The following is a 27,113-nucleotide window of genomic DNA, read 5'->3' as shown; positions in this document are numbered from 1 at the left end:
AGGTTCTGATTGGTTAATAATGATGCTCTCTCTAGATGTGTATCATTTTTGTAGTTGACGTTATGAATATTGGTTCTATGCTGCCTGTATTTCAAACTTGTGCTTTGCTTCTGGGAAACACCCCAGACAAGTTGGTGTCAGTTCTGCCTAGCCGGCTTGATGCAGGTTAGGCAAATGTGAGAACCACTACACTACAGAAACTCCATTACAGTGCACTGCCCTGCCCCGCCCTCAAATTCCCTGCACTTTGGTGGTGCTCACCCTGGCACACACTGATGGGCGAACCTGGAGAAACTGGCAGCAGCTCTTTGATGGGTCAGCTGGAAGAGCAGAGGACTGGAGCCAGGGATCAGGAAGCCGTCCTTACATCACCCTTGTAACTCTAGCTTGAAGGGGAGCTTTTTCTTCCCTTGCTGAGAAGCAGCAAGAGAAGAAAGAAACGTCCGTGGGCCAACTGAGTGCAAAGCCAATGCTGCCTTTTCCTGCAGTGAAGCCCAAAATGAGGGACTTGCTTTGAGTAAAGGCAGTGCTATGCTTCCAGGAAAGAGCCCATTGCTGCAGGAAGAGGGATGAAGCAGCCTGCTGAAACCTGGGATTGAACCAGGGACCTTTAGATCTTCAGTCTAATGCTCTCCCAACTGAGCTACTTCAGCACCTGCAGGGCCCTTTTTGGGCTACTGCTTCTCACCTTGAAGTTTATTCTCCATAAACCATTGCTCCAGTCAATAATGGCCAATGCAAGACGGACATCGCTTGCTATTTTAGCACTTGGAAACGTCATCAACTAGTCTCTGGATCTCTTGAATGCTGCGCTTCAGTTCATGGGGGAAAGGCGAGAGAAGCGACCTTTGAACAAAGGGCTGGGGTTAACATCCTAACGCTGTCTGTCTCCGACTGTAACACTATTTAATACCAGCCCACCCTGTGCTGGTGACAGTTCCATTTCTAGATGTTAGTACATTTCAGTTACTGTCAAAATTAAAAGTTTCTATATGCTTAAAAGAAATTATTTTTTCATTTGCTTATATACGGCATGAATAAATACAGATTTACACATCCTAGCATGAACATTTATTGTCTTATATGATAGAGAAAATCCTGCATCCAGATTGTGCATCGAAATCATGAAATGAGCTACAAATGCAATAAAAATAAGGTATTCAATGGTTTAACATATGGAGGGGGGGGGGCACTGAAGACACTTCTTGCCTGGGATGCCACTTGGTCTAGGGGAGGCCCTGTCAGGGAGAACAGGAGTTAGTCTCACACGCCTATTTCCAGCCTGTAATCTGTGGGCGCCCTGCTCTGGGGGAGGGATCGCAGTAGCCCAGACTCAGGGCTAGAACAGGCCTCGGATTGAGGGGGTGGCTGCCTGGTTTGCAGAGCTCTGATGTCTCAGACAATGTGTCTTTCCCAAAGCCTCAGATCTGCATCCCCAGAAAGCTCCTCTGCTGCCTCCGCTCCTTTCACAGTCTATAGCAAGGAGCAGCAGCAACGGTCAGGGATGAGCCATAGGCACTAGGTGGGGGGCAGAGGCTTCAGGAGGAAACCCAGCCCCCAGAGCAGAGGGAGATAGGAGGTTTTTTCTCTCTCCTTAGCCATGGGCTATAGCTCCGAGAGCTCTGTGAAATGCCTCCCCACCCACAACCTGGGGAAGGGGAATGAGTCTCAGGTTCTAGCTCAATTTGGAGGAGGATCACTGGACCCTAGAATCACTTGCTGCCCTTTCCCAGAGAAACCTGTGATGCCCAGAACGGGGCTGAGATAAATGCTGACAGGAGTCAGGAATTGCTCCCCTGGAATAGCAGCAGGATTGAGCAGCTAGAAATCTCCCCAAAGGAGCTGAAGCCTTGGTGGGTCAGACATAGATGCCCCAGGTACTGCATGGGGGGCTTAGGTTTGTTTCTGGACAAGAGCAGTGAGAGTTTTATTGACTCAACATTTCAGTAGAAAATTCAGACCCAAGGTGTGTGTGGTGGGGAGGTCGATAGCGGTTTCTTTGGGTTTGATTTAGTTTGTTTTCTCATTCTCATTGTAAAAGCCTTTGGTGATTTTGATGGGAACAATGTTTGTGGAAGGCCAAGGACAAGTAAGAAAAGTTAAAAATCTGCATTGGAGTGAGGGGATCTGTGTGGGCCAGGGAAGGGGTGGAGATTCTCATGGGGATAAACGAGAGGCTTTTGCAGGAACACAGGGGGATGTTTTGCAGTTTAACCTCCCCACTTTCCTGTGCTGCTGCCCATCTCAGACCCCACTGACACCCCTGTGACGAAGTGGGAATTTTCTGGATGTTTTGTTTGCATCTTGTGTGTACCTCAGTTTCCCCTATTTGTTGCACGATTATCTAGGTTAAAGGTCCAAAATGTGGGGTGCCCCCTGCCAGGGGGAATGGAGTAACATTCAGGGGGATGCAGCTGGGCCCGGGCCAGTCCCCATTGGGGTGGGGAGGAGGAGCCACCCAGATCCACTCTTGGCTCCAACTCTGGCCCCTGCCTCCGCCCCCTTACCCCTGCCTGTGTCCCTTCCCGCTTAGCTGCGGCCCCACTCCCAGCCACGACCCGGGGGGAGCATGGGTGGGGGGCATGACCCTGAAGTGTTTTGGGATCACGGATCTCGGTGGTGGGACAAGGGGGTTAAATCTTGGCAGAGACCCCCAAAGGGCAGGTGTGGCTGCTGTCGAGCTGCCTGGGCCCAGACATGGCCACAAATTCTGTCTCCTAGCAACCGATGGCCGGGGCGCACCTGCTGCAAGAGGCCAGCTGGCCGGGAGGAGTCGGAGAACAAAGAACGAGCTGGAGGCCAGGTGAGCAGGTTGCCAGGGAAACAGGACAGAGGACAGACGAGGGGCAAAGGGCCTGGCTGAGTCGGGCTGTTGGGAGCAAGGAGTCTGCTGGGTTGGGGACTCAAGGGGAGAGCCCAGGCTCTGAGTTCGGGGTCTCCCCAAGATGGACGTTGCTGAATCTTCCTGCTTCCTGTGCGAACACAGAACTTTCCCAGGCTGGATCCCAGACCCCTAACGAACCTTCTGTTGTACAGCGCTGGCTGAGAGTCACTGGCGACTGTGGAAGTTGGGGGTGCAGCAGGACTCCCCTTCGGGGGGGGGTGAGGCTTTCCGAGGTGTCCGATTCAGGTGGACTCACTGCAGGAAGCTCCTGGTGTGGAACGGGGAGCTGAAAGGTCCAAGGTCAGTCCCAGGAGGGGCTGAAGCCAAGGAGGCTTCCCCCAGTGAGGGCGTCCCCTGGGGGGGTCACACTGACAAGGCTCCTGCCTGGGTTTGACTCCGAGCTGTTCCAGAGCACGGAGCCTGTGTGCCCGTCACAGCCCCCCAGCATGTGACCTACAGGCTCCACTCTGGCAAAGCTCCCTGTAAATCAGAGACAAACTCCCCCCTTCTCCCAGTTACTCTCCCCTGCAGAGAACCCAGAGCAGCTCCTGCCTCGCTGGGTCTCCTGCCAGCCACAGCTGGCCAAGGAGCTGCCCGAGCCGCTCCCCTGGGTCCCTGTGCAGGGGCAGCATCAGTTCCGACCTCACGAGTACAGTGGTGACTCTCCCTGCCTGTCACGGGGGGGCGAGGGCTTGATTCCCTGAGGAGAAAGCTGGGATTGTGACACCCGTGTACGTCTGCAGTGCAATTAAACCCCACAGCTGGCCCAGGCCGGCTGACTCGGGCTTGCCAGGCTCGGGATCCAGGGGCTGGAGCCTGACCACTGGGACCCTCCCCCCTCGCTAGGTTCAGTGGCCGATATACTGAAGATGAGTTTGTAAGTGGGGAATGTGCACTGGGTGCTGCCACTGGACAGACACTTCCCAGCAGAAGACCCACCCAGTGAATGTGATCCACTCTAAAAACGTGATGAAGGAAAGTCAGACTGGGGCTCTGGATTTATCATCTCGCAACGACTCGATTCAACTTGTTCAGGTTAGAAAGAAAGATTTTTTTTTTATCGCGAGCCTGAAAATTGCCTCCGGTGTGAAAGTCAGAGCTGGATTGTTTCGAGCTCATGCACCCTTATCACTATTGAAGGAGTAAAGGAACGTGCAAACCAATGAAGCCTTAACATGTCATTTGCATCCTCAAGCCTGTCCCTGAGGCAGGATCTCGAGGACAGACAGAAATGTTACCCGGTGTCAGGAGGAGAGAGGAAAGCACTTCCCCTCGTGTATTTCCCCAGGCTGTTGTGCAAGGCAGCAGAGGCGCTTTAGGGCATTTTCTGTCACTGATTTTTTTCATGTTGATGTGGGAGGAAAGACTTAGACCTGCCCACTTTGTGACCCTGTGAATGTGAAGTGACCAGATGATGAGTTAACAATGATGCTGTTGCACAGGATTTGATTGGAATTAGAAAACAAAAAGCCCTTAAAGTGGAACTCTTGGGTGAATAGAACGAGCTGATTTATAGTCAGCCTTGAAAGGCAATAGACTGTTACATTGGGCAGAACAGCCTGGTTTGGTTGGTTGGTTGTTTTCCCTGGTAAATTGCAGAGGGTTCAGAGAAGAGCCACAGGAATGATTAAAGGCTTGAGCAGGGAGAGAAGTTTAAAAACAAACCGAACCTTCCCTGCTCCTGCCAGCTGTGACTGCTGAGGACATTTTCCTTCTCTACTCCAGGGTCTCTCTTCTGCCAGATTCTCAGCAAGTCAGGCCCCCTGCAGACTATGGCAGAGCAGTTTGGTATGAAGCTGCAGGACTCACAATGTAAGAGTGCAGCTGCTGTAGCACCTTGACTGACCATGGGCTAAATCCTGCAGCCCTGGCAGCCCAGGATAACCTCCCACTGGTGGTGATGGGAATTTAGCCTTTGTAACGATCTGCTGGTACCTGAGCTCTCAGATGTGAATTAAACTGGGGGCAGACCCAGCTCTAACCAAACAAGTGAAGGATGTAAGTGAAAGAGCAAAGCTGGCCCTGGGGAGCTGCTGCAGTCCCGTAACCACAGTTGGGAGGGAACAGAGGGAAAACACCTGGAGCAGTACTGAGAAAAGGAAGTTTGTCAGTGAGATCAGTAGCAATAAATGTGAACTGAAGGAGTGCTTTCTCCTCTGTGCCGACAGGTTTGAATTGTGTTACTGTACTATGAGATAAAGCTTTACAATATCCTGCTCTAATTTCAGGATGGGTCTGTAACCATAATTAGTCTCTGTAGAAGTGGGACTTTCAAAATTCCCAAGGAATTTAAGGGGTGGGGTTCACGGTTGGTCACCTGAGGGAGTGCAGTAGAATTCAAACCAAAGACCAGAGAAGCGAGAACAGGGATTGTGGGACACCTCCCGGAGGCCAATCACAGCACTGTAATCGACCAGGGTGTCTACACTGGCACCACGGGGCTGTAGTCCCGGTGCAGAAAGCTGTACGCCTCTCGTTGGGAATCCCTCTGATTTACTGTTTTTACAGAGGGTGAAATGACAATTTTTCCTATTCCTGCCCTGTTCCTGCTCTTTGTATTAGTTCAATATATTTTAAGTGAGAAAAATGGTAGAAAAAAATATCTGCTCTCCAACACAACTTGAAGCAACATCAGAGCAACTGGGAATGAAACAATTTATTCTCAAAAGGGGAACTCAATGACTAACAATGGCTTTGAAATGGGGGAACAGTATAACCGTGATGCTCAGGGTTTGTTTAGACTAGGAAAAGTGATGGAATTTAGGTCAGTTGAAGGGGAAAGCTAATGCCAACCCCTGCACCTGGGCATCTGTTCTACAACTATAATTGTCTTTTTACATCAAGATCACTAACTTGAGCAGACAACGCCATGTACAGCCCTAGTGGATGTAAGGCACAGATACTTTTTGCCTCAGTGTACCTTGTTGGGATCAAACCTCCAGGAGCTGATGAACATTCCTGGCTCAAAAGGAAAGGAGTTGATAGAAAAGATCACACTGACCCCAAAGAAGGGTGAGCTGCAAAAGGCAGAAGCAGGTAACTCATCTGGTGGAGCTGAGAGACCACGGTGAAGATGGTGCAAAAATCACTATGTGGGAATTAGGAAATGTGATTTTTTTTTTAAATTTTGCCCAGCCCTAGTCAAGGGATTTATTACAGTTCTCTCTCATGTGGATTTTCTGATGTCTAATAAGGTCTGAGTTCTGATTGAAGCTTTTCCTGCACTCAGAGCACGTGTAGGGCGTCTCCCCTGTGTGGATTCTCTGATGTCTAATAAGGGTAGAGCGCCGATTGAAGCTTTTCCCGCACTCAGAACATTTGTAGGGCGTCTCCCCTGTGTGGATTCTCTCGTGTCTGATAAGGGCAGAGCTCCAATTGAAGCTTTTCCCGCACTCATGGCACATGTGGCGTGTCTCTTCCAAGTTAATTCTGTCACTTGTTATAAGGTCTGAGTGGCTACTAAAGTTTTCCTCTGGCCTCTGCTGAGTCTCACAGGCTTTTGTTTTTTCTGCGAGTGGACAACTCCCAGAAACATTCCCTTTGGATCTTCCTGATAAAGTTCCATGTGGTTCTCCTTGCTCAGCATCTTCCTGCTGGGGTTTCTCCTCCTCATTCTGACTCACCATCCCATCACCTGATGGGAGACAGAGAGAATCCAGACACAGGTCACTCCCTTTGCCGGAAAGAAAGAAAATCTCAGAGAGAGGAATGGTAAAAGGGATGAACAATCCAAAATAAGTGTGGGAGAGATCAAACCTATCAGGTGCTGATTTTCCCCAAACCCTTCCACAGAAGAGAGAGGAAGGGATCAGTTTTGGTCTGCATCTCACAAGAACACTCGGGGGAAAGTGAGACTGGGGAGGGACCTGCTGCCAGTTGTCACTCATGGCTTCCCTCCTATTCTGACTGACATCTGCCATAATGATTCCACATCTGCAGGGAACAATCCTGAACTTGGAGAGCTCACAGGATCTTTGTAGGGCATCCCGAATGTTTTCTGCATTCCCACACAGTTTTTGAGTTGGTTTAACCAATTCCTCACCTGTGAAGGCAGCTCTTGGAAGCAGTTCTTTCTCAGAGCCCTGGAGGTCTGGGACCCACGGCTGTTCCCCTCGTTCCATCTGTGAGATCACATCAGGTTTGGAATTTGGAAACCCTACTGCAGGTAAAGAAAACGAGGGAGGTCAGTGAAATTTGTGGGATACTTGTCACAAAGAATATTCCATGGTTTTAACCCCCAGCTCATTTTTAAGCAGTAACATCCCAAGGCCAGCTTCCTTGGCTCAAAGTGGCAGGAGAGTTATTATGATTATAAATCATATGCATTACCTTAGTGCCTAAGGACCGACTAACAGTGGGTCCCCATTGTGCTCGGCAAAGTACAAACAGAGAACAGTAGATGGCCCATGCCCTGAAGAATTTACAATCTGAATAGACAAGACAGACACAGAATGGGGGAAGGGATAGACCCCACTGTTAAAATAGAAATATTCAGGCCTGCCTGTAAAGTCTATAGTTTAAGAACTTAGGTGTATTTTTTATCACTTAGCTACTTACAGGAGTATGAAAACAAAGTATCAAAATCACTGTCTGTATTTGTAAGGGCCTTCTCTTACTGTGACAGTCTGAGGCCTTGTTCTTAGGCTAAGGCCTTTGGCTAAGCAGCAGGGGCAGCCATAAGCTGGGAAGCGAAGGGTCACATCCTCACATCCCAAACCAGTCACACTGAAAAAGATGGTTACTCACCATTGTAACTGTTGTTCTTTGAGATGTGTTGCTCATATCCATTCCAGTTAGGTGCGCGCGCCACGTGCACGCTCGTCGGAAGTTTTTTACCCTAGCAACACTCGGTGGGTCGGCTGGGTGCCCCCTGGAGTGGTGCCGCTATAGCGCCAGATATATACCCCTGCCGACCCGTCCACTCCTCAGTTCCTTCTTGCCGGCTACTCCGACAATGGGGAAGGAGGGTGGGTGCGGAATGGATATGAGCAACACATCTCGAAGAACAACAGTTACAACGGTGAGTAAGCGTCTTTTCTTCTTCGAGTGCTTGCTCATATCCATTCCAGTTAGGTGATTCCCAAGCCTTACCTAGGCGGTGGGGTCGGAGTGAGACGTCGCAGAATGCAAAACTGCTGAGCCAAAGGCTGCATCGTCTCTGGATTGTTGGACCAATGCGTAGTGTGAGGCAAAGGTGTGAATCGATGACCAGGTAGCCGCCCTACATATTTCCTGGATGGGGACATGAGCCAGGAAGGCGGCAGAAGAGGCCTGCGCCCACGTAGAATGGGCAGTGAGATGGCTAGTGGGAACATGAGCCAGTTCGTAGCACGTTCTGATGCAGGATGTTACCCAAGATGAGATCCGTTGGGAAGAGACCAGCATGCCCTTCATGCGGTCTGCCACTGCTACAAAGAGCTGAGGTGAACGCCGGAAGGGTTTTGTTCTCTCTATATAAAAGGCGAGAGCCCTATGGACATCCAAAGTATGTAGTTGTTGTTTCCGGCGCGATGAGTGTGGCTTCAGGAAAAAAACTGGGAGGAAAATGTCTTGATTGACATGAAAAGCAGACACCACCTTAGGGAGGAAAGAGGGATGTGGCCGCAGGTGTACCTTGTCCTTATGGAAGACGTATAAGGGGGATCAGCCGTCAAGGCACGAAGCTCCGAGACTCGCCTCGCCGAGGTGATAGCGCCGAGGTGATAGCGACCTTTCTTCCAGGAAAGGTACAGCAGGGAACATGTGGCCATAGGCTTGAAGGGGGCCCCCATAAGCTTGGTCAACACCAGGTTTAGATCACAGGTGGGGGCTGGGTGATGGACTTGGGGGTACAACCGTTCCAGTCCCTTAAGGAACCTGGAAACCATGGGGTGAGAGAAAATTGAACAGTCACTTTCACCTGGGTGGAAGGCGGAAATAGCTGCCAGATTAACCTTTATAGAAAAGACCGCCAGGCCCTGCTCTTTGAGAGACCAGAGACAATCCAGGATAGTAGGGATGGAAACCTGTCCTGGGACCAAGTTACTCTGATCACACCAGTGCGAGAAACGCTTCCACTTGGCGAGATAAGTCGTCCTGGTGGAAGACTTCCTACTTCCCAAGAGGACCTGTTGTACCGAAGCAGAGCAGCAGAGCTCGTATTGGTTACACCACGCAGGAGCCATGCAGTGAGATGAAGGGACTGCAGGTCTGGGTGGTGAAGCCTGCCGAAGTCCTGTGTTATGAGGTCCGGCCACAGTGGCAGGGGAATCGGATCCGCCACTGAGAGGTCGAACAACAGGGTGTACCAGTGCTGCCTCGGCCATGCTGGAGCAATGAGGATCAGGTTGGCTCTGTCCCTGCGGAGCTTGAGAAGGACTCTGTGAACAAGGGGAAACGGCGGAAAGGCATAAAATAGGTGCCTTGTCCACGGGAGGAGGAATGCGTCTGAGACGGAGCCTGGGGAGCGTCCTTGGTAGGAGCAGAACACCTGGCATTTCCTGTTCTCTCGGGAGGCAAAGAGGTCTATGCAGGTAAAGCCCCACCTCCGGAAGACAGAATGGATGATATCAGGACGGATTGACCATTCGTGAGACAGGAAGGATCTGCTGAGGCGATCTGCCAGAGTGTTCTGGACTCCTGGGAGAAAAGACGCTACCAAATCGATTGAGTGGGCTATGCAAAAGTTCCACAGGTGAGTGGCTTCTTGGCGAAGTAGGGAGTAGCACGCCCCGCCCTGCTTGTTTATGTAATACATGGTCGTCGTGTTGTCTGTGAACACAGATACACAGTGGCCTTGGAGATGGACCCGAAACACCTGGCATGCTAGACGGACTGCCCTCAGCTCCTGCACATTGATATGCAGGGTCAGCTCCTGGGGCAACCAGAGGCCTTGAGTGTGAAGGTTCCCGAGGTGGGCACCCCAACCCAGAGATGATGGGTCTGTGGTTAGTGCCACCGAGGGTTGAGGAGGGTGGAACGGCATCCCTGCGCAAACTACAGTGAGGTCCAGCCACCAAGTGAGGGAGTCGAGAACCGTCCTGGGGATAGTGATCACCGAATCTATATTGTCTCTGTGTGGACGGTATAGAGAAGCAAGCCAGGTTTGGAAGCACCGAGTCGCAGTCTCACGACTTGGTCACAAAGGTGCAGGACGCCATGTGACCTAATAGACCGAGGCAGGTGCGCACCGACGTTGTCGGGAAGGATTGAAAACTTCGAATGATCGAAGACATTGACTGAAAACGTGGCAGAGGAAGGCAGGCCCTGGCCAGATTGGAGTCCAGAACTGCTCCAGTAAAGTCCATTCTCTGCGTTGGAGTCAGGGTAGACTTTTCTACATTGATCATGAGGCCGAGCCCCCCAAAGAGGTCTTTGACGACACACAGGTGCTGTGATATTTGCACCTGGGAAGTCCCTCGAATGAGCCAATTGTCGAGGTACGGGTAGACGTGTATTCGACGACGGCGGAGGGAGGCAGCTACAACGGCCATACATTTGGTGAAGACTCTCGGGGCCGTAGAAAGACCGAAGGGAAGCACCGTGAACCGGAAGTGCTGTTGGTTGACCACAAAATGGAGAAACCGTCTGTGCGGCGGGTAAATGGCAATATGGAAATACCCGTCCTTCATATCGAGAGTGGCATACCAGTCTCCCAGATCCAGGGATGGGATGATGGTCCCCAAGGATACCATGCGGAACTTGAGCTTTATCATGAATTTGTTGAGTTCTCGCAGGTCGAGGATCGGTCGTAGACCACCCTTTGCCTTGGGGATTAAAAAGTAGCGGGAACAGAACCCCTTGCCCCTCATGTCCTCTGGCACCTCTTCTATGGCTCCCAGCGTTAGGAGCGCCTGAACCTCTTGTAAGAGGAATTGCTCGTGAGAGGGGTCCCTGAAGACGGACGGGTGGAGAGGGTGGGATGGGGGTGGAGAAACAAATTGGAGGTGGTATCCTGTTTCTACTGTAGATGCTGTCTGGCTTGCTGTATGTGGGGGCCCAAGCCCTCGAGCTGGCCATTGCCTTTCCAAAGTAAAGAGAGATTTCTATCAAGCCTTGTCCCCTTTCTATACGCGCGTAAACGTGTCATTTTCTGAACACTTCCAATTCCTTGGAGCTGCACCGCACCCGGGAGCCAGTGGCCAGAGGGGGGTCTGGGAGCCAGGCAGACTGGACGTGGCCTTAACCATGTTTCTCTTGGCTAAGTCCATGAACACCAGCGTCTAGTCCTACAGACACTGGTCTGTGCGTCCATCCAGCTACACGTTAGACCCTTCCACTTTCTGTCCCCAGGGAGACTTCCAGGAGCTAAGAGTCCTGGTGCTTCACAAGCCCCATCACTCCAATACTGCACCTTACAACCTCACAGCAGCTTTCAGCATCCAGGCCTCCCCCCCTTTGCTACACTGATCTGCATCCCCTCTTGCTTTTACCTGAAGGCCTGGGGTGAGTCACAGATCATCTCCAGCCTGGTCTCCATTGGTAACTGCAGCTGTGTTGGGCTTCTGTCAGCCCCAATTCCCTTCCTGCCACTCTGCTCCTCGGGCAGCTGCTGAGCCCGGCTTTCACAGCTCTGCTGTCTTGTTTGCTGGGGATTTTGTTCTTGTTTTTACTTCATGCTGCCTTGATTCTGTTTCCCCTTTTCTGGTCATCGCTTGCTGCAGCAGGCCGTGGGGAGCAGCTCTTGTGCTCTGGGCAGCGCCAGGGTTCAGCTGGGAACATAGCTCCATGCAAGTGTTTTGTTTGCTGAATTGAAAATTTTTAAGTGAAGAAAAAAAAAAACACCAAGAACTTTTCTCTTTAGCATTTTTACAAAGTTCAACTACTATTCCCTCCAGCAACTACAGAGTTAACTCTTCACTCTCCTTCAAATCACTTGCTCTTTCCTTATATCACTTGCTTTGTCTTTCAACAGCCACTTACCAATTCAAATCGCCATTCCAAATATCCTCCTGAGTATTTGAAATCCCCATGCTTATACTCACTTACTTCTTCCTTCCACGAGACCCTCAAAAGTTTCCAACCTGTTCTCCAAGCTCTCTGTCTGTTGCCTGCCTGGGCCTGATCCTTTTTTTTTTTTTTTTTTTTTTTTTTTGCGCTGAACTGCGTTTCTTTCATGGGCTTCTGCCCCCACCCTTCTGGTTTTTTTCCTAAAACATTTTATTCACAAGACGACCCGAGTCCTCCCTCGTGAGGCTTGCCACCTGGGCAAAACGCATGGCCCACTGGCATTTAACTATTTAATTGCCTCTTGTAGCAAACACACTGCTGTTACGGCATATGCTGAGCACGAATGGTTAAATTTTAACAAGTCCCTGAAGGACTGGTACTTGCTGAGCCAGGGCTTCCTTTTCTCCAACTACTCTATTGCCCAGTCCTGCTACGACTGGGGGTAGATCCTTTCACCTGCCACCCTTCCTGGTCAACCAGGGTGGAGAGAGGAATGCTAAACCCTTCTCCAGTTCTCAGACTTACTGCAGCTGAGAATGGGCACATCTTTAATTATGCAATCCTCAACATATAACACCAACAGAACCAAATAAAACAAACATAAAACAACAAGGGTAAAACAAATAGATGGTGTAAATTCTACAGGGTTCCCCCATTCTCTATTGCTCACCAAACTGTGACAAATTTCTGTTACCAATTTATGCCTCATGTCAGGTGATCAAACTGACACTGCAGGACGTTGCAGGAGGATAGAGAAAATACACCATATAACCAAATTTTAAAGCTTCATTAAAATGATAAAACAACAATGGAGAGTGTTGGGAATGCTCCCACATCACTCAAGAAAGATATAAATGCCCCATACTTACACATATCCAGACTGGCCACGTCTGTATATAACATTCAGAAAAGGGAATAGGTGGACGGGAGATTATCCTGTATACAGCTTGTTCAGAATTTCCAACATGCTTCCGCTCTTGGGAGGGCTGTTCTTTTACACCCTGGAATCTCCTGCGGTGTCTCTTTCAGAGATTCCAGTCCAGGTCAGCTACCTGTGGCTTCTCCAGTGTCACCAAGCCACACCAGCACCGGCATCCGTCACAAAGTCAGACTGTTGGATCTCACCAAACAGTTAAGCTTTGCAAATGTAATCTCAGTTCTGTAACTTGTACTGCCTTTGGTTTGCTTGACCTTGAGCATAAAACAACTTTCTCTTTTTATCTCTGGGCGAAGCTGAGTTTTAAATTAACCCGTTTCTAGACAAATTGCTCACACTGTGTCAGAGGCTTTTCTTTGGTGATTAAAAGCTCCTCTGAGATATATGATCTTATCTAGATTAAAGGTACCTTTTAATGGGCATTGTTTAGATGGATCTTCACGCGTATAAAGATTCCAATTCTCTAAATACCTGCAGGTTTTAGAACCATAATGTACGTACATATAATATGCTGGGGTACCCTTAGGGGGTGAGGTGGAATGTTTAGACTGTCCCTTACCCACACGGAAAAGAAGGGGGGGGGAGAGAAGATGGGTTCACACGCTCCTAGACCCGGTTACAGTTTTGGCTTCCAGCATACCAATAGAACAAGAAACAAAAGTACCCCTACCAAAAAGAAAAGCCAGCCCTGGGGCTGCTCTAAGTCCCAGTAATTGTTCAGCACGGCCCACGGACTCGTGGAGTTAATGGAATTATTCATTAGCCGTGTCTGAACCTAGGTACCTTAACCAGAAAGCTTTTACCCACACACCTTCCTATTTGTGGGTTCCTTTACCGTTAGGGGCCCAAGGTCCCAACCCGCACTTCGGGGGCGTTAATCCTCAAACCCAGGAGGTAACGCACTTACCACGCCCGGAGTGGCCACGTCTGGCAGGTGGACTCCCCTCTTCTGGTACTGTCTTGCCTCCGTGTCGTTTGGAGTTCTCTATGGAGGGGGCGTAGCCGTCCCGGCCGATTGCGGCGACCCGGAGCTCGAGCAAACCAATAGCTCAAGGTGGCCACTCTCCTGAGCCGTCCTCGGCCGCCGGTCAGCGCCCCCAACAGGGAGAGAAGTCCCGGCGGAGTCGCCATTTGTTAGCCAAAAGGGCTCGTTTCCCCCTGGAGCTTACCTAATTACACCAAGGAGGCACGGAGACAGGAAGACGAGTACCACACCCTTTATTGATCGGTCAGCTGAGCGGGTGTTCCTCTCGGCTAGTGCCAGAGAAAGAGACACACCTTTCATGGCCAAACGGCCTACCTTTATAGCCGGTAACAAACAACTTAGCCTACGTTTGTCTACATCATTTGGTTGACCTATAAACCCTGTGGATAATTGGGTACGCAGGATACATATATCATTTTGTGGGGGCTACAAGAGACATACAGCTGTTGAGGATACATTTGTCATTCTGAAGGGGACACAAGATACATCCGTTGACCCTTTGTACTAGATACTTTGGATGCATACATGTGAACGCAGCTGCATACACTTGGGGAGCCAACATATACTTGGGGAGCCAAACAAAACTGATAAGCGAAATAGCTGACTTAGGTAGACACACGGCCTTCAGTCTAATGAGTTCTGTAAGCTTTCCAACACAGTTTGGACAAGCATAACATAACTTTGGTTTACTCAGGCCTAATACGGAAAGGCTTCATTAGCACTATGATTTTTCCAACAATGGTCCCCAAGGATACCATGCGGAACTTGAGCTTTATCATGAATTTGTTGAGTTCTCGCAGGTTGAGGATCAGTCGTAGACCACCCTTTGCCTTGGGGATTAAAAAGTAGCGGGAACAGAACCCCTTGCCCCTCATGTCCTCTGGCACCTCTTCTATGGCTCCCAGCGTTAGGAGCGCCTGAACCTCTTGTAAGAGGAATTGCTCGTGAGAGGGGTCCCTGAAGACGGACGGGTGGGGAGGGTGGGATGGGGGTGGAGAAACAAATTGGAGGTGGTATCCTGTTTCCACCGTGCAAAGGACCCAACGGTCGGAGGTGAGCTGGGACCATGCAGGGAGGAAATGGGAGAGGCGGTTGAAGAAGGAGGGAGAAGGATCCGGCAGGGAAACTGGTGGGCCGTCCTCAAACATCCCATCAAAAGTTTTGTTTTGGCCCCGTAGGTGGTTTAGGGGGCGCTTGACTTTGGTTTCCCTGAAGGCCAGACTGTCTCCACTGATTGCCCCTGCCGCGCCGTCTGGTCGTATTCTGGCGCGGTCTAGGCTGGTTATAAGGGCGGTATGGTTGGGGCCAGAAGGACCTATGTTGGGTCACCGGCGTGTGCATACCCAACGAGCGCATTATGACTCGACTGTCCTTGAGGCTCTGCACAGATCCGAGAAAAGGCCCTGGCCCTCAAAAGGTAAATCCTGAATTGTCTGCTGCAATTCTGGGGGAAGGCCTGAAGCTTGTAGCCAGGAGATGCGTCTCATCGTTACCCCGGACGCAAGCGTTCTGGCTGCTGAGTCTGCTGCATCCAGAGAGGCCTGGAGGGAAGTTCTCGCCACTTTTTTACCCTCCTCTAGTAGGGCCGTAAACTCTGCGTGGGACTCCTGGGGAAGGAGTTGTGCAAACTTCCCCACAGACACCCACGTATTAAAATTATAACGACTTAGGAGGGCCTGCTGGTTTGCCACCCTAAGTTGGAGGCCTCCAGCCGAGTAGACCTTATGGCCTAGGAGGTCCATGTGCCTAGCCTCCTTCGCCTTAGGAGCCGGTGCTTGCTGGCCATGATGCTCCTGTTCGTTCACGGATTGGACAACCAGGGGGCAGGGAGGTGGGTGGGTGTAGGACCATATATTTTCCCCTTGGCGGGGAAATTTCCCCTTGGCGGGGAAATCTATTACACCTACAGCTAGAACCCCTAGCTGTAGGTGTAATAGAAGCTGGGGATTGCCGAATTGTGTCTGCATTGGCTTGAATAGTGTGGATGAATGGGAGAGCCACTCGAAGGGGCGCATCCGCCGATAATATGTCTATGACAGGGTCCTCTATTTCAGCAACCTCCTCCCCTGACAAATTCATGTTTTGTGCTACTCTCCGCAAGAGGTCTTGATGGGCCCGGAGGTCAATAGGCGGAGGACCAGAGGAGGATGTTCCTGCCACTGCCTCATCAGGAGAGGAGGAGGAGGAGAGGCCCGGTACCAACGGATCCTGAGGTGGGTCATGGACCGGAAGAGCACCATCTGCATCTGGTGGAATCTCAGGGTCTGCAGATTGAAGTGGATCCTCGTCCGTGCCCGCGGGAGGAGGATGGCTTACAGTCGCTTCAGGAACCCTGTGCTCTGAGGGGCCGGAGCGTTGAGCCACAAGTGGGGCACCTTGGGCCTCGTGATATGCCCACGGAGTCCAAAAGGCCCATTGATGAGGACCTTGCTCCTGGCTTTGTGCCTCTGGATGGTGGCACGGAATATCAGATGCCCGGTCCTGGCAGTAAGAAGCACTCCCAGCGCAAGACGATATTGATGTGTGTCTCGAAGGACACGGCGGGGCCGAGAGACCCTGGTAAGGTACTGCTGTTGCTGACGTGCGGTCATGGGGCGGTACCAGTGAGCGGTACCGGTTTTGTCGGTGCCGCGAACGAAACCGGGACCTTCTACCGTGCCGGTGCCGGGAGGTCGACCGGGATCTCGAGTCCCTGTGCCGAGAGTGACTGCGGGACGCACGGTGCTGAGATCAGTACCGAGAGCCGGATCGGTACCGGGAGTATCTGTCCGGTGATCGACATCTTGAACATCTCCGCGAGTACGACCAGTTCTGCGATGGAGAGCGGTGCCGGGACTGCGAGCGGTGCCGGGATTGGGAACGGCGGGAGCGGGAACGTCTCCGAGACCGAGACCTGGAAAGATGTCTCTCCGGTGGACCAACAAAAGGAGGCCTTATGAGGGCCGGCTTGCCGATGGATTGGATAACCCACACCGGCGGTGCCGGGGGTTGAGGCTGCATCGACTCCATCAGCATGATGAGCTCTCTTGCCATTGAGAATGTCTCCGGCGTAGAAGGGAGAGCGAGCTCGATCACAGCGTCAGTCGGGGAGCTATGTGGCACCGGACTCAACAGCCCTTGCGGTACCAGAATCGACGGTGCCGCGCTAGGAGCAGCTGCCAACTGCGGTGCCTGTGTTGACAGTGCCGCAGCCGTTACTGGGGTCTGACGGACGGACTTTGATGCTTGCTCCTTTTGCGAGGATGGGGTCGGAGCAGTACATCGTTTCCCCATCGAGGAAAGGGAGCGGTGCCGGAGAGCCGGTGCCGGCAGATGTCAGTGCCAGGAGTCCTTCTTGGTACCAGAGCGATCCGGTGCTGAAGGTGCGCACCTCACCGATGCGGTCTGTTGGGCGGTCGGTGCCGGCACCGTGGGACTAAAGGCCGATTCCATAAGGAGCTGCTTTAGTCGGAAGTCCCGCTCCTTCTTGGCTTGAACGACTTGCAAATTCGGCACTTGTCTGTCAAGTGGGATTCTCCTAAACACTTTAGGCAGGAGTCATGAGGATCCCCACCGCATCGGCTTCTAGCACGCCGAGCAGGGTTTAAATCCCGGCGCCTTGGGCATGAGCCCGCACCGGGTCGGAGGAAAGGGGGCTACTCCCCCAATCCCCCGCTTAACTATATACACTAACTATGAAAAAACGTACTAAAACTAACTATAACTACAAGAGCTTGAACTATATACACGATAAAGGGTAAATAACTCCAAGAAGCTAGGGATGTGGAGGTCAGCAAAGCCACTCTCCACAGTTCCAACGACCGTCACGGGCGGTAAGAAGGAACTGAGGGGCGGATGGGTCGGCAGGGGTATATATCCGGTGCTATAGCGGCGCCACTCCAGGGGGCGCCCAGCCAACCCACCGAGTGTTGCTAGGGTAAAAATCTTCCGACGAGAGTGCACGCAGCGCGTGCACACTTACTGGAATGGATATGAGCAAGCACTCGAAGAAGAACTATATTTACCCTGAGGATATAACCCCTGCTAGGGACAATAATGAACTGAGAGACCTCCCAAGGGCTTTGTTGGGCATCCCAGATGTTTCCTTCGGGCACTTACAGATTCTGAGGTGGTTTAATGTTTCCTCACCTGTGCAGGGAGATCTCAGGATCTCTCTTTCCTCTGAACCCTGGAGGTCTGGGACGCATGGCTCTTCCCCTTGTTCCAGCTGGGAGATCACATCATGCTGGAAAACTAGAAACCCTGCTCAGATGAAAGAAAACAAAGGAATTCAGTTGATTTCATAAGACTTGGTCATAAAAAAACATTCTATTAATTTAACTTCAGTGCTTAGTGTGACCTGGTGGGCCAGGGGCAGTTCTCACTGAAAATGCCAAAGTTAGGGCAGGCTGAAAAAGGGAGAGCAGATGCTCCCAAAACTGCTGGTTAACACTGAAGTTAAACTCACCGACCAGTCACCAGCTGTGCTTCTGATCCCCCACATGGGTTATCGAGAAGCTGAAAAAAGAAATCACACAGCCCCCTTTATTCCATCCCAGTTCTCTGGCTCCTAATCAGCAGCTAGGTCCAGTACAGTGAGAGGTTATTTAAAAACTCTGCTCACATAAACAAAGTGTTCCTCTGACCCCAAAGGCTCAGCCACTTCACCAGGTCAGTATAGGTTTGGATATTACCCAAAATTCCATCCTTCTAGCCAATCCTTTAGCATCTAAACTAAAGGTTTAAACGAAAGAAAGAAAGACGTTAAATGGGAAAGCAGTCAGATACATTCCAAAATTGATATATCAGGTTAGGTAATAATTGGAGATATACCAATCTCCTAGAACTGGAAGGGACCTTGAAAGGTCATTGAGTCCAGCCCCCTGCCTTCACTAGCAGGACCAATTTTTGCCCCAGATCCCTAAGTGGCCTCCTCAAGGATTGAACTCACAACCCTGGGTTTAGCATGCCAATGCTCAAACGACTGAGCTATCCCTCCCCCCATTCTTAGCAGTATTGGTGAGTTGCTGGCTTGAAAGTCCATCTGGAACACATCCACAGCTTGGATGGGTCATTCAGTCCTTTGTTCCAGAGTTCAGTTTGTAGAGAAGTTGCTCCAGAGGTAGGAAGGGGGATTGCAGATAAAATGGAGATGATGCAGCTGCCCTTTATATTCCTTTTGCCATGTGGCTTGTACTTCCTGTGTCCCAAACACAAGATTCACAGCATGTGGCATGGAAAAGCCTTGGAGTTCTCAGTAGACAGGCATACCCTGACATGTCTTGCTGACTCAATAGGTGTATCCCCTTGGTCCTTTCCATGGGCTCATTGTACAGCTGATGACCCTCAATGGGCCATCAAACAGGCTAGGCAGTGTTGATGTCAATATGTCTGGGGGTGTCACCCAGAAACACTGCACAAGTCTGGAAATACAGAATCATAGAATCTCAGGGTTGGAAGGGACCTCAGGAGGTCATCTAGTCCAACCCCCTGCTCAAAGCAGGACCAAACCCAACTAAATCATCCCAGCCAGGGCTTTGTCAAGCCTGACCTTAAAAACCTCTAAGGAAGGAGATTCTACCACCTCCTTAGGTAACCCATTCCAGTTCCTCACCACTCTACTAGTGAAAAAGTTTTTCCTAATGTCCAACCTAAACCTCCCCCTCTGCAACTTGAGACCATTACTCCTTGTTCTGTCATCTTCTACCACTGAGAACAGTCTAGATCCATCCTCTTTGGAACCCCCTTTCAGGTAGTTGAAAGCAGCTATCAAATCCCCCCTCATTCTTCTCTTCTGCAGACTAAACAATCCCAGTTCCCTCAGCCTCTCCTCATAAGTCATGTGCTCCAGCCCCCTAATCATTTTTGTTGCCCCCCGCTGGACTCTCTCCAATTTATCCACATCCTTCTTGTAGTGTGGGGCCCAAAACTGGACACAGTACTCCAAATGAGGCCTCACCAGTGCTGAGTAGAGGGGAAGGATCACGTCCCTCGATCTGCTGGAAATGCCCCTACTTATACAATCCAAAATGCCATTAGCCTTCTTGGCAACAAGGGCACACTGTTGACTCATATTCAGCTTTTCGTCCACCGTAACCCCTGGGTCGTTTTCTGCAGAACTGCTGCCCAGCCATTCGGTATAGATATAGTTATAGATATACCCTACATATAACTCACAATACAAAGGTGATACAAACATAGAAACAATATTATCATACTTGGCAAATCATAACATTTTCACTGACACCTGGCATGGCATATCTAGCACAATTCATTGCAATTTTATCAGATTATATTATTATTTTATTATTAATACCAAAGTGTCTCACAATTCCATACAGTGTCACACTTGGTAAACCACTGAATTCCCAGGACCAGTACCCCAGGTCCTTGAAGATGCTGAACACTATGCTTATGAGGGATTGAAATACCCACATATCTGCTGGGAACACACACACAGACACTGTGTCAGTCTATACCCCTGTGTTCACTCTTCTAGAAAATTATGATCAATTTTGTACACAGTATGGCTTGTGAGGTATCATTTGAAAACGCATAATCTTCTGAATATTATCCTCCTGTTAAAATGTGTAGTAACACTGTATGTAAAGTTATGAGATTTTACTGTATGATATTACTGAAAAAGTTACAATTCTGGGAACACCCACAGAGCAGTTCCTCAGAGACAGCAAGGCAAACAGCTGGTCAAACAGCCATTCTCTTGCAGGGGGAAGGTGTGAAGAAGACATTTACATTCCATCACAGGGACCTCTTGAAGCTGTTGTGGAAAACAACCACATGATTGATTTTGAATCAGCTTAGCCTGAGGCTCTTTTCTTGGTTAAAAGTGCACAGGGAGCAACAGCTATTGGAATACTGTCCCCCTGAGCTAAAAATCACACAAGCCTTTTAAAGCTTAAAACCCCAAACAATGACACATACGTTGCACGTTAATTTCCTTACTTGGAATATATTGCAAAATATGATGCAGGTCAAAAGCAAGCTGAACAATCAGTTTTCCATATTCGGCCTTTCCTGTTATTGTTATTACACCTGGTGATATGGGAGCAAGACTCTGCATGTCTCAAGAAATGTCACTACCAACCTAGGCCATTTTCACATGCTGGGGCACAATCAAGATCAGTGAGTTGTGTCATCTGTAACCCTGGGTGAGATTCAGTGTTCTGCTGCTGGAGATCCCCTGTCTGGATACCCTCAGCCAGCATTCAAGGACGCACCAAGTGTCTGTGTGAAAAGTAACCCTGGACCAGCACCTCTGACTCCAGCCGCCTGCTTGTTACATCCCAAGCACTTTCTGGTTTGGGTAGAGAAGGCTCAGGGTTTGAGAGAAGGCCGGGGGTAGGAAGCTTCTGTTCATTACGCTGGACCTAACCCACAGTTTTACTTGAGTAAAGAGGAGCTATTTGACATTGTGTGATACTGCTCCTGTGCTCTGTTCCCAAAGTGTTCTGCAGCAGGGGAGGGTCTCTGGCAGTGTGTGTGTGTCACTGGCATATTGGGGTGATGCTGAAACAGGACAGGGTAGAGGTGGCATTGTGGGGCTGGCGTGAACCTTAACTCTTCATTTCCCCTTCCAAGAACGGAGGGGACAGGAACCCTTACCCAGCGAGGTCACAGTCTCATAGTTCTGCTGCATGACATCCCAGTAGAGGGCTCTCTGAGTGGGGTCCAGCAGAGTGTACTCTTCCTTGGTGAAATGCACAGCCACCTCCTCGAAGGTCACCGGCCCCTGAAAGAGCAAGAGTCCAACACTTAGCACCTGCTGCCCCACTCACAACCCCACTATTTGTGGCAGAGAGGAGCGAATCAAATGGAAGCTCTGGGTGGATCGCAGTCAACAGAGTCCCAGCCTGACCCCACTCAGTGTATCCAGCAAATACCAGGGTGAGGGGACGAAGCGAGAGCCCCTTCTCTCTCCCAGCAGATCCATCACACACCTACTGGCCACCGACGGATACAGGAGATGGAGCCCCTAGCAGGGTCCAGGGAGAGCTCCCTGGTAGGAAGCCCAATAACCTCCTCATTGTGAGGAGCGGGATATGAAGGGAGAGGCAGCTCCAATAAGCCTGACTCATGGGTGCCCCCTTCATATCTCACAGCAGCCGCTGGTCAGTGAGGTCAGGCTCCAGCACTGGGAGTCTGGTCAGTTTGATAGCTCCATGTAGGTGGGCTATTTTCTTTCTTCACAAATTAGGGCATTTCCACCGCCGAACCTCCTGGGTCTGTTCCTAGAATCTAGGCCACTTATTAAATAACTCCCAGCAGGTTTGCTACACCCTGGCCTCCTCCTTTCCCCACGCTGTGAATTTCTTGTCCCGCTCCAACCTCCAGACCAGACTGTGCAAACCTTCCAACCTCTGGTGTATTTGCTGTCCCTCTCCTCCAGCAGGAACCCACCAGCAACCCCCCGACAATCTCTACCTGAGTTGGCTCCACTGCAGCCATTTCTCTTCCCTGTCCCATGCCAGGCTGGGATGAGCTGGAGCAAAACATGGACGTCATTCTGCAGCCTGTCTTGGGGAGAAGGGCAGTTGTGGGCGTTTCAGAACCGGTTTTAGTTAATTACACATCAGAATCCCCCAGGCCTTTTCCCTGCAGACAGACACCCTAGATTCTGCCATGCTGGGAAATGCTCAATCTGTTTATTACAATGTAGATCTGGCCTCTCCTGCCATGCTAAGCCCAGACACATTTTTAACCTCCCTTCTCCCTCCCCTCACCCCGTAACAAAGTCTCTGAACACAAGGCTAGAAAAGAGCAGAACCAAAGGAGTCACTGTGGGGGATTCCCTCTGACACTGATCCCACGGCAGCCACACCCCAGCAGGGGGAATATGGAGTCAGGAACTGGCTTTTCCTCTGTCTGATCCTTGTTTTGTTCACTGGAAAATGGTTCTGACCAGGGACGCAGCAATACATGTGTCTGGGTGGACTAGAGAGCTGGAAATCTCTCCCTCCATTCATTTCTCCCACTGCCCCTTTCAGTCTCTCCTTCCCGTCCTCTCTCCCTGCCCCTCTGGCTGGGAAGGTCCCATTCCTGGGGGCTTTGCTCTCCCATGGCTGGATTTTCTCCTGGCAATTGCTACTGGGAGGAGAAATGAGGAGGGGCTGTTTATGCAGAGTCACTTTCATGCCAGTCCCCAGCACTTTCCCTGAGGTCTTTCAGTTACCAGGAGACTCTCGCTCAGAATTTAGTATTAACAGGGCCCAGGCTGCCCTAGGGGGCTAGGAACAGCTGGAGAAAGTCATCCCCTGGGCCGGGCTGATAAGCAGCTTTAATTAAGGTCACTTCCCAGCACAGAACCCCTCTGGGGGAGCAGCAGCTGCCAAACCTGGTCTTCCAGATCACAGTGGAGGCTGCAGCGTCTGACCCAGGAAGCTGAACCCCAGTATCCTGAGCAGAGAGGGACAGAGCGTTTGAGCAGCTTCCCTCCTTTAGCTCTCTGGGGAGAGCAGCTAATGAGAGCCCCTGCTCACAGGGAGAATTGCTGATCTCATTCGCCCCACTGTCCATCCGGAGTCACTCCTTGTCTTTCCATACAGTGACTCTGGATTAACAATGGTCTCAATGAAACCAGAGTTCAGAAAGAATGAGTCCAGAACGCTGTGGAAGAGACCATTGTGCGGCAGTGCTGACCCCCTTCCCACCTCCCTCATCCCCCAGATCCAGGACAAGGACTGGACAATCTAGGAGAATGGAACTGGAAGTTCCTGCAGTCTTCAAGAGGGGAGAAAAGCAAAAATCTGTGATTTCACCTCACAGTGTTTGATAAGTGGCAAGAAAGTTACCACGGTGCCTGGGCCTGGCCGGGGAATGTCGGGCAGTGCTTGGAGCCAGGATTCTGGCATAAGCTAATCAGGGAGAAGCAGGAAGGTCAGGAGCAGCCCCCAGAGCCCCAGCCAACCCCCCCCCAGATACTCCCTGGGACGCAGCCCCCAGAGTCCCTGGCCAGGGACCTCAGATACCCCTCAGCGCCCCACCGGCCAGACAACCCCCACCAGACCATCACTGACAGGTTGGGAATCCCAAAGGGTTCCCCCCACCAAGAGACCCCAACAGCCAGAGACCCCCCAAAAGGGACCCCCACTGGGAACTCAGTCCCTCACTGCCTGCCTAGGATCCCCCCCCCCGCCCTCCAGCAGGATCTGCCCTGCCCTTTGCCTGGCACCCCCTCCTCCCCGCTGCAGGATCCCCTGATGCTTTACAGGGGCACCCCCTGGCCTAGCGCCGGGGATTCTCCCACACACACTCTGCGCACTGGGCACGGCAGCGATCCCAGGAGTCTGCGGGGGAAGCCCAGACAGAGCCCCTGGCACAGCACCAGGCTCCCTCTAACCCCCTGTCCTGCCTCCCCAAGAGACGCCCACCCCGGCTGTTCTGCAGCCAACAGGCCCCCAGCGATACCCACCTCCAGGACCCACAGCCTCAGGGCTGGGCACATCACACCCACCCCCTGAAACCCCAAATCTCCAGAACCCACCAACCTAACTAGGGTATCCCCTGCCCAGCCACCCAGAGGCCTCCCCCCACCACAATCCCCCTTCAGCTGCTACCTCCCCACAGCCCCACCCCCACACAGCAACACTGTAACCTCACAGTGCCTGAGAAGTGGATAGAAAGTGACCACCGCCCCCTGCTGGCCAGTCACACAGGCAGAGGGAGCCCTGGGGGATGGCTCTTGAACTGGAGTATGGAAGGCCTGGAGGGACAAAATAGGTAAGAAATGTCCATGGCCTGTCACTAGGAAATAATGGCCAGCCTGGATCCACCCCAGAGGTGGCTACATCTTAGCACTGTGGGAAGCAATCCCTCACAGAGGCCATTTGTCATGGGGTTTGGGATACTTCTGGACCCACACTGCACTCAGAGTGACCTCCTCATCCCGTGCCAGCTGGAGAAAAGAAAAGGGTCCAGCCAACTCTCCCATTAATAGCTGGGAAGCACTGATCCCTCAAACAGGGGGAGGCCTCTGGCTTTGATGGGTATTAAATATGTGGCTGGTCTCTTTCTTCGGCAAACATTTTAACAGAGGTAAAGGAGGGAACAAATGATTCATAAAGGAGACGGGAAAGATGATCTCTGGCAATTTAACCCCCTACAACATCCAGGATGGAGAAGAACTCAAGGCAACAGGTTCCCTCGAAGGAAGAAGTTGCTGGGATTTAGAAACATAGGGAACAGCCTCAAACCCCAGAGGATTTTTAACTGACATTTGATAATGACATAGAAAGAGGCAAAACCTGAGCTTTGAGAGCAATGTTCAGAAATGAAAGAGTTCCCAATCTGAGACATTTTGGATCCACTTTGCAAATTATAGAGAGGAAAGTGGAAAATCAGAGGGATTTTATATCAGTTGTTGATAGGAGGTAAAATCTGAGTGTTTCACATGAATATCTGATAAATGAATAAAGAGGAAATGGGCAACATTTGCAAACATTTTATATCCAGGTTCAAGAATCTGAGCAAAGTTGTAAACCTGAGATTTTCTTGGTATTTTATAATTAGAGAGACAGGGGAAAATCTCAGGGCATATTCAATTAGAAATAGACAACTAGAGAGCAGTGGGACAAATGTTTAGAGTATTTTATATGAACCTTTGAGATTTGCACAGAAAATGTGTCACAAACTGCGTATTTGATAACATGAGAGAAAAACACCAAGATCTGAGGGGATTTTATATTGCTGTTAACGAACTAGTAGTAGAAGATGACAGAACAAGGAGTAATGGTCTCAAGCTGCAGAGGGGGAGGTTTAGGTTGGACATTAGGAAAAACTTTTTCACTAGTAGGGTGGTGAAGCACTGGAATGGGTTACCTAGGGAGGTGGTGGAATCTCCTTCCTTAGAGATTTTTAAGGTCAGGCTTGACAAAGCCCTGGCTGGGATGATTTAGTTGGGTTTGGTCCTGCTTTGAGCAGGGGGTTGGACTAGATGACATCCTGAGGTCCCTTCCAACCCTGAGATTCTATGATTCTATGATTTTATGAAAATGGGGACTGTTGGACTGGATTTTATACGACTGTCCAATACATAAACACAAAGTGATGGTTCCCCCACCCCCACCATTGCCATGGGCAGCAGGGAGCCCTTTGAGGAGCTGATTAAAAGGGCAAGGGAGGGGGAGCTGGAAGGTCCCTGGATGAAGGAAGGGGGCAGCAGTGGGGGACGGGTGGGTGACTGGCAACTGATGTTTGGGGGTTACTGTGTTGGTAGTTAGGGGGAAGCAACTGGGAGTGGGAAACGGGGGTCTGGGCAGTCCCCATGGGGGACACGTGCGCCTCCCTTCCCTGCCCTGGCAGAGACCCGGCATCTCCTAGAATATCAGGGTTGGAAGGGACCTCAGGAGGTGTCTAGTCCAACCCCCTGCTCAAAGCAGGACCAACCCCAACTAAATCCCCAAATGGCCCCCGCAAGGAGTCAGCTCCCAGCCCTAGGTTTAGCAGGCCAGTGCTCAAACCACTGAGCCATCCCACCCCCACTCCAGGGGCAGCCATGTGCTGGGGAATGACTCAGGGCAACAATTTCCCACCTACACAAGGACAAATCGCTGCAGATAAAATGGGTGGGAAAATGCCCCTCACTAGAGAAGATTTTAAACTGACGTTTGAGACTCATGGGGAGAACGGGGGAAATCGGGGGGGACGGGAGAGCTGATCATTGGCGGGGAGGGGGGGGAAATCGCCCCAGATTTTATAGCCCCATGTGAGACACTGAGAGAGAAAAGGGGCAGAACTGGAGAGAATTTGTATCGGGGGTGAGAGGCAAGTGGCACAAACAGGGACAGGATCCAATTAACCCCCTCCCCCTTCGCCCACCCGCCACTCCCGGGAATTTCCTGGCTGCCCAGAGACAGTTCAACACCCCGCGTCCCACTGACCTTCCCACCCAACTCCGGCTTCTCCCCTCCCTGCCAGACACCCCCCATCTCCCCCCACACCACAGGGGATCCCCCCTGCCAGGCCCCAGTCTCTGCCCCCCAAATCCCACTGGGGCTGAGGCAGCTCTGAGGCTTCTCCCAGGTTCCCTGGGGCAGAGTCACTTTCCTGCCCAGCCCCAGTGCCCCCCCCCCCGGGGTCTCTCACTCCCCGGGGGCTCCGTGGGAGGCTGGACACCCGGAATGCAGGACGGCAGGAATGGGGGTGACAGGCCTCCTGTTCCTCAGTCTCACGGCGGGACCGAGGGGGCTCGTCACTCTCCGGCTCGGGAGCGCTGGGAAGACCCGACCGTGGACGGGCCGTCACTGGGGGGGGGATGGCCCCGCGCAGGCGCTGAGCACGTCCTTATATCACTTCTGTGGCAGGAAAAGTGCTGAGGAGATGGAACGCTGAGGGCTGGTTTGGGCGGGAAAAAACGGTTTGGACTGGTTTGAGCCTGTCCCCTG

The 27,113-nt window shown here is 51.3% G+C and overlaps 1 long non-coding RNA gene and 1 other non-coding gene across 2 annotated transcripts; both read right to left on the bottom strand.

Moving 5' to 3' along the window:
* Positions 1 to 580: 580 nt before the first annotated feature.
* On the bottom strand, positions 581 to 653 carry TRNAF-GAA. Its single transcript has one exon. It is a non-coding gene; the product is annotated as a tRNA-Phe (tRNA).
* Positions 654 to 6,455: 5,802 nt separating this feature from the next.
* Positions 6,456 to 17,916, bottom strand: LOC120381891. Its single transcript, XR_005588176.1, has 3 exons — positions 17,863 to 17,916; positions 6,927 to 7,043; positions 6,456 to 6,518 (listed from the first exon to the last, which is right to left on the bottom strand). It is a non-coding gene; the product is annotated as an uncharacterized LOC120381891 (long non-coding RNA).
* Between the last annotated feature and the right edge of the window lie 9,197 nt (positions 17,917 to 27,113).

This window comes from Mauremys reevesii, linkage group 14, assembly GCF_016161935.1.
Source record: "Mauremys reevesii isolate NIE-2019 linkage group 14, ASM1616193v1, whole genome shotgun sequence".
Classification (NCBI taxonomy): domain Eukaryota; kingdom Metazoa; phylum Chordata; order Testudines; family Geoemydidae; genus Mauremys; species Mauremys reevesii.
This window is presented reverse-complemented; position numbering and strand designations above follow the sequence as displayed.